Source organism: Pseudophryne corroboree, chromosome 6 (assembly GCF_028390025.1).
Source record: "Pseudophryne corroboree isolate aPseCor3 chromosome 6, aPseCor3.hap2, whole genome shotgun sequence".
Classification (NCBI taxonomy): Eukaryota; Metazoa; Chordata; class Amphibia; order Anura; family Myobatrachidae; genus Pseudophryne; species Pseudophryne corroboree.
In genome coordinates this window covers 16,920,157-16,928,272 of record NC_086449.1, presented here as the reverse complement: position 1 = coordinate 16,928,272, position 8,116 = coordinate 16,920,157, and positions in this window count along the sequence as shown.

The window sequence follows — 8,116 nt, the reverse complement described above, 5'->3', positions numbered from 1 at the left end:
TCATCTTTTTAGTACAGACTTGTAGTGGTCTAAATCATTTATAACGATGAAAACCCCTTTATCAGCTGTGCATATTATGATGTCCTGTAGTTTCCTAAAGTCTCTGTGCAGTTCGTTCAGTTGCTGTCATGTTCTAATGTTGTATTTGGGGGACATGGCTAAATTAATTGACCTAATCATCAAAGTCTGAAAAAAGTCTTTAGGGATGAATTAGTGGAGGTATTATAAAATGTGCATGTGCTCCTGGAAGATAGGAGTATGGTAAAGATGGAAATATCCATTGTCTCTTGTTGTCCATAGAGAAACTCATGACAAAGTAGCTTTCTTAAAAATGGTGCAGATCATCTTTAAAATGATTGGTGGAAACAAAGATAGGCTGCGATTCAGGACACTGGTCTCAGCTGGCGTTAAACCTCTAGATAATAAATTGTAAATCAAATCTTATTTTTAGAGCTTTGACCACTTTTCACCCTTATTTTGATGCTCCCTATGAGTGGGTGTCCTTTTACTACTGGTTTGTCATGCTGATCCTCTCCATCCCATAAAAGGGGCAACATGGGATTCGAAAGACTCATCCGATTGTCTGATGGCAAACTCGCTATCGCTGTTTGATGTATTGGTATCTCGCTGTACATTTCCCCTGCTTCTCCACCTGCTTTAGTGTTGTTTAGAATATCCTTGAGGTGGATATCTGGGTTCACCACCCATGAGCCAGTGGTAGACACAGTTGTCTTCATAGTGATTCTCCAACATGATGTGTTTATTTTTCTTGGCTAATGACGATGAAGACAACTGGATCTACTGCTGGCTCATGGGTGGTGATGATCAGCATGATTAACCTGTAGTAAAAGGATCACTTATATCTCTTTCCCCACTACTTTCGTTACCTTCTTGTATATGGACTACCCTCAGTGGAATCAGAAAGAGCTCATCACTTAGTCAGCATCAACACAAGATCATACCCACTCAATAGAGAGGTGGGATGCCACCTTCTTAGTGGACATCACTCAGACTACTATACCCAATTGTGATATACTGATAATACCTAAGACAATTGTGTTTTTAACCTTATTTCCCCCTTTCTAATCCCTCTTTTAATCATATATGAATTTGTGATACCAAACATTAATATTTCCTGATCACATACATTGGGGGTAATTCAGACATGATCGTAGCAGCAAATTTGTTAGCAGTTGGATAAAACCATGTGCACTGCAGGGGGGCAGATATAAAATGTGCATATAGAGTTAGATTTGGGTGGGTTGTGTTCAAACTGAAATCTAAATTGCAGTGTAAACATAAAGCAGCCAGTATTTACTCTGCACAGAAAAAAATAACCCACCCAAATGTAACTCTCTCTGCACATGTTAAATCTGCCACACCTACAGTGTACATGGTTTTGCCAAACTGCTAACAAATTTGCTGCTATGATCAGGTCTGAATTACACCTATTGTTTGGTGGAACATATGTTTATTTCTTGGTTAGTAAAGATTTTTGTCTTTTGAACATGATATGCATTTCAATTATATTTGTTACACTATTCCCCATCAGGCGCAATTGCAGACCCAAATGTATTTGTAGTAAAAGGATGGCCACCCATTGAGGGAATCAGAATGAGAGGGAAAATAGGTCAAAACTCCAAAAAGAAGATTTGATCTACAATTTGTCATCTAGAGTTTTAACACCAACTGAGAGAAGTGTACTGAATTGTGGCATAAGGCAGGACTTTCTGGTGGTACCGATAAGAGGCAGTTAATTTCTCGAACTTCGGGATCCCAGCAGTCGAAATACTGATGCCGGAATCCTGACAAAAGTGAAAATGTTTGGCGGTCGGAATACTGACCAAAGCCCGGTATTCCCACTCGGGTGGTTGTCCATGGCACCACCTGAAGGGGAATAAAATAGTGTGGCGAACTAAGCTTGCCACCAGGCCTAAAGTATGGCGAGAGCAGAGACCCCGAGAGGGGCCTCGCTGTCGGGATACCAGCATCACTCACCTTAATTCTTGGATCCCGACCGTCGAGATTTCATACTGGACCCTTAACGATTATATTCATGGTGCCTAAGATCCACAAGAACCTCAAATCACATTCAGGCCGCCCCTTCATTTTGATGATAAAATCTTTATACCAACCATTGCCAAAGGTTTTGGACTGCAACCTTCAACCCATCATGATGAGACAAACAATGTACATCTATTGTAGTATATCACCAGTTTCCTCTTGATTTTACAGACTATCACTGAGGTACAGTACCTGCCGATGCATTAATCTGTATCATGGGCGTAAGTGCCACTATACCTCTATACCCCATAGGGAGAGACTACTTGCAAAGGAACCATATCTTGGAGGAACACAATGTTACAGATGTGCATTTAAGTTTCTTTGTGAGGTTACTTGAACTTACCCTTGTGTGTGTGTGGCTCTGGGAGCATAGTGTGTTTGCATGTATGTGCAGCTGTGGAGGCAGTGTGTGTGTGGTTATGAGGGTCAGTGTGTGTGTGCATCTTGAGGGAGGAGGGTCCTGAAACTGATATCTTGCTTAGGGTCCCATGAGGTCTAAATCTGGTTCTGGTGCCCGCTGATGCTATGGGGCAGTGTGTATGTCTGACTATTAGACAGTGTGTGTGTGTGTGTGTGTGTGTGTGTGTGTGTGTGTGTGTGTGTGTGTGCAGCTATGCGGCTAATGTGTGTGTGTGGTTATGGTACAGAGTGTGTAGCTATGGGTCAATGTGCATGTGGCTATGGGGCAGTGAGTGTGTGAAAGGCTGTGGGGACAGTGTGTGTGTGAGAGTCTATGGGGACAGTGTGTGCATGATTGTGGGGGCATTGTGTGTGCTTCTTGATGGCCCAAAACTGATATCTCAATAAAGCCCAATGAGGTCTAAATCCAGCTCTGGTGGCCACTGATGCTAACCGCCCATGAGTTATGAATAAAACCACTATGGCCTGCTACACATTAGGCCGTAATGTCAAGGGCCTGATTATTCATACAGATATCACTGGATTAGATCTTTTAGTTACCTCAACATAACCTTTTTGTAATAGGCCACCTAGATGTTACAAATGCCTACATTGTATGAATTGCAGCCACATGGTAACAGCAATATCTTTTAAACATCCTTTTAAAACCTTTTAATTATGTTTTAACATGCACCTCATCAAATGTGGTGTACAGTAGTCATTGTTAGCCCGTGTGGGCATTATTATGTTGGTCAAACCACCAGAATGCTAAGTGAGCATGTGGTACTTCACAACTCCTCACTTAAACTTACACGTTTTAAAAAAATCCACAGACCAGGCAATTGCAAGACTTTTTTTAGAATTAGGCATTGTTGACTCTTGCGCCTGAAGGTGAATTGGATCCATACACTGGACTCTATATCACCTTCTCAAATGCGGTCCTCAAGGCACCCCAATGGTCCAGGTTTTAAGTTAACCTATGCTTGGCCACAGGTGACTTAGGGCCTACTTCAGCAAGGATAGCAAATTCTGCTAATTAGCAGAATTTGCTATCCTTTTGATCCATGCTGGAGACCGCCCATCACTGGCAAGGCCACCCAGCATGCTGACCGGCACCTCCCCCCCTTCAACAAGCAGAAATTGCGATCAAATTGCAAATTTCTGCTTGTTAGCAGAAACAGAGGACGGTTCCTGCCGGCGCAGCTTAGCTATGACCGCAGGATCCCCGCCACCATGTTTACAATTGTGGTGGCTGCATGTGACATCACGCAGCTGATGTGATCACGCCCTTGATATCCCCCTGACATGCCCCCATTCAGCTGCCTCTGCCTCCCGTTTGTGCTGCCCCACCCTGCAATGCTCCATGTCCTCCCTTTAATTGGAGCATTTCTGCCCCCCCTGCCCCGTGACCACCTCCTCCCACAGAAAGTGCAGGTGCATGCTCGGGACGGGTGCTGCACATGCGCCCGCGGGGCCATCGTAAAAATTCTGGTTGGATCGCGAATTGCGATCCAACCAGAATTAGTCCCTTAATCAGCACCTCACTCAATTTGATCTAACCATCTGTTCTGAGCCATGAATATTCCATGGCTCAGAACTGTTGGAATGTTGGATGGACTGTTGGATGCCTTTAGGACTGAGTTTGAGAACCTCTGCCTTATAGACTTAATGAGAAGCTCAGTTGGAGTGCTTATTATCTCTATGCATTTGACATTATTTACAATCCTGGATGTATTCTTTTATTTGCTTGCAGTGTTTGAGAAGTTTGGTTTGACAGTCTAATTAGACAGAAGATAACCTTAATACTCTACATTTATGTTCCCTTCGGCTCCAAATGGCCATTCTGCGTTCCATTCCACTGTTGAGTTGGTATTTGCTTTCCTATGCCGCAAACAATTTTTGTGCCTTTTTACATCATAGTGATGCCATCCTATATTTCACAAGTGTAACATTAAGCTGGATATGAGGCAACTGTTTGTTTACCTGCTGGTAAATGTATGCGGAGGGAGTTTTTATGTACTCTCCAATGTTGATTCTCTCCCTACTGTCCTGCAATTAACACTGCAGGTGTCTGGCAGTAATCGGATTCAGTAAATGTGCTATGGGGAGGGGGAGTGACAGTTACCATTTAGATGTCACTAGGTTACTTTTATTACATACTGCAGACTGTGCACTGGAGGTTTGATTATTTACATAATGTGTATTTACCTGCTGCTAAAAGAGGGATCACTAATGCTCCATTCATTACACTGTATTATTTGTTGTAGTGAGATAGTTCTGTGAATGTGTGCATACTTATTGCATTCATTGTGAGTTTGTATCACTGCAATTTTCCCTGTGGTCAGCTTGGAGGCCAGGAGCAGTTTTAGGTGTGGGCCCACAGGGCGGCCACCCAGGGTGCTGCAATCTGAGGGCATTGCTGCAGTCACCATGCATACACCTGCCACCCAACCTCACACCACACACTAAAAATGGCTACTTGACATAGCGTCTGATAGCTCCAGTAACGTTGGTGGCATGAAAAGATGCAGAAATGCATCTTATCCCATGTAAACCCCTGACATTGAGCATGAACTTCCTGGCAATGAGCAGGAAACCCCTGGCAATGAGCATAGACCCTCTGGCAATGAGCAGGATACCACTAGCAATGAGCATGGAACCCATAGCATGACACCCCTGACAACGAGCAGCAAACCTTTGGCAACAAGGCTAATACCCCTGGGAATGAGCAGCAAACCATTGGGAACAAAGAATGAAGCCCAGAGCATAAAACCCCTGACAATGAGCATGAAAACTTTGGCAACACGCATGAAAACCTCTGGCAATGAGCATAAAACCCCTGGAAATGAGTATGGAACCCAGAGCAGGAAACCCCTGGAAAAGAGTATGAAACCCCTGGAAACGAGCATGAGACCACTGGAAAAAAAGGTAATTTAATTGTAATTAGCCTTACTGTGTAGCATAAATTGTAAGGGGCATAATTGTGTTTGGAGAATAAAATGGTGTCAGAGGTATAACTGTATGTGGCATAATGTTTTAGCATAATGTGTAATGGGCATTATGGTGTGTGGAATAATTTGGAATGGGCATTATGATGTGTGTCATAGTGTGTAATGGGCATTATGGTGTGTGAAATAATGTGTAATATGCATTATGGTGTGTGGCAAAATGTGTAATGGTCATTATGGCGTGTGGCATAATGTGTATAATGGACATTACAGTATGAGAAATAATAAGTAATGGGCCACATTCCTTCCCCACAAAGCCATGCCCCTTTTTTTAGCAGGTCATTGTCAGCGCACACTAACCCTGTTTTGAATGGGGGGCTCCAAAGGAACCTTTAGCCTGGGCACCACAAAGTCTAGAACTGGCCCTGTTGCAGGCTGGGTAGACATAATTTCCATCAGCAGCCAGGTTACCATGGTTACTGGGTGTGCTGTGATGATGTCATTAGTGTGGGACACTTGGGCCTTTACTTAGTGTGCTCCCTCCCACCGGCCTCATCCTCCAGCAGTTCAGAGGGAGTCTGCTGGACTGAGACAAAGGTGAGGAGGAAAATAAAAACAGATTTCTTTCCCCTCTTCAATCTTATTACTCTCCACCTCCTTTTTCACTGCCATCCTCCTACCATTCAGCCCACACTGCTACTAATTTTATTTTGGTCTACACATCATCTTCACTTTGATAATGATTTTGTGATATATATTACAAATGTATCTTTATGGTGGTAGATGGTTTTGATTCTGTTATTCCCATCTAATTGTTCTTGCCTCTTAACAAACGTATTTTAGATTGCATTCCTTCCTTTATATTTTATAAAAACTTCAAATTTAAAGACTAAAAAAAAAAACTGATTATCATTAGAGCTGAAGCTATGATCCCTATCTGCATGTCTATATAAAGGTTGCGGGTATAGGTGGTCATTCCAAGTTGATCGCTCGCTAGCAGTTTTTAGCAGCCGTGCAAACACTATGTCGCCGCCCACTGGGAGTGTATGTTAGCTTAGCAGAAGTGCGAACGAAAGGATCGCAGAGTGGCTACAAAATAATTTTGTGCAGTTTCAGAGTAGCTTCAGACCTACTCAGCGCTCGCGATCACTTCAGACCGTTCAGTTCCTGATTTGATGTCACAAACACGCCCTGCATTCGCCCAGCCACGCCCGAATTTTCCCTGGCAGGCCTGCGTTTTTCCGAACACTCCCTGATATAGTCAGTTGACACCCGGAAACACCCTCTTCCTGTCAATCACTCTGCGGTTGCCTGTGCGACAGAAAAACATTGCTAGACCCTGTGTAAAACTACATAGTTTATAGCGCCACATACGCATGCATAGAAGTTCCTATTTTTGCCTCATCGAACGAATGCAGCTAGCGAACACCTCGGAATGACCACCATAGTCAATATGTGCAATGCACAATTCTATACAGATTTATAGCAATACAGAAAACAGCAATATTTTCCAGGGTATAAAACATTCCATGGAAATTAAACACATGGCTCCACATTTCCGAAGTCCAGTATTCACCAGCACCGGTCTCTGTATTTGACTTGTGTAATCATCCCCTAGACCAGGGGTGGCCAACCAGGCAAAGACAAAGAGCCCAAAAGTCTTGTTAGGTACGTCAAAGAGCCGACATCGAGCCGAAGGCGCGTGTGCAAAAATGGGGTGTGGCTTTATGCCAGCTAGGACACACTGCCGGTATAAAATACATTGAAAAGGCTAGATACATTTTAAAAGCCGATCCAACATAAAATACATTGAAATAGTTACTTTCACATAAAATAATTGAAAAAGCCAAATCCTTATAAAGGTGCCATCTGACCCCTGGGCCAGTGCAATATAAGTGTTCCAGGGCCACTTGACTGCAGATTCCCTATAAAAAAAATGGGGCCGCTTGCTTGAGTCTGCACCCCAGGCTAAAAGTTTCCAAGCCCGTGATTGCAGCAGCCGCTTATGTGTCCTATATTTGCCAGTGGATGTCTCACCTATAGTATTTGTCTCCCTCAGTTTTCAGTCCCTGTAGTGTTGCTGTGTGTCTGGCTGGAGTGCAGCGGTTTCTGTATCTGTTGTGGTCATGTGACTTTGAGTGTTGGGAGCCACATTTGAGTAAAGAAAGAGCCTCATGTGGCTCAAGAGCCACAGGTTGGCCACCGCTGCCCTAGACACTTCGTAGACCTGATCTGCTCTGTGATTTGTGTACAGCTGTAGTCACAGAGCAGTTGTCCCACATAATGACTATGGTAATGTAGATTATTACACACATTGAGGGTCTAAGGTTTTACTCCCCTGCAGAGGTACTGAGATTGCCTGGTGGGCTGGAGGTTGAGGCCATGTTCCAGCAGCTGAAGATCATTGCCCGCAACATGAATTTGCTGTTGGAGCAAACTTGGTGTCCCTATACACAAGAAGGTGCTAACATTTTTCTACATCCCATCCTGGTAAACCTGCAGGGACAGGTCATACCATTGCAGAGCTTTGGAGGATCACCCAGGTATTGGTAAATACAGGCACCTGATGAATTTAATCCCCAACTGCAGCCTTCTCCAAACAGAGACTACATGCATATGTTGTTGGGGGAGACAGGGGAAAGTGTCAGTGCCACCAGCCAATGTGAGCACTTTCATCTGATGGTCAAGATACAGGAGAGAGCAGA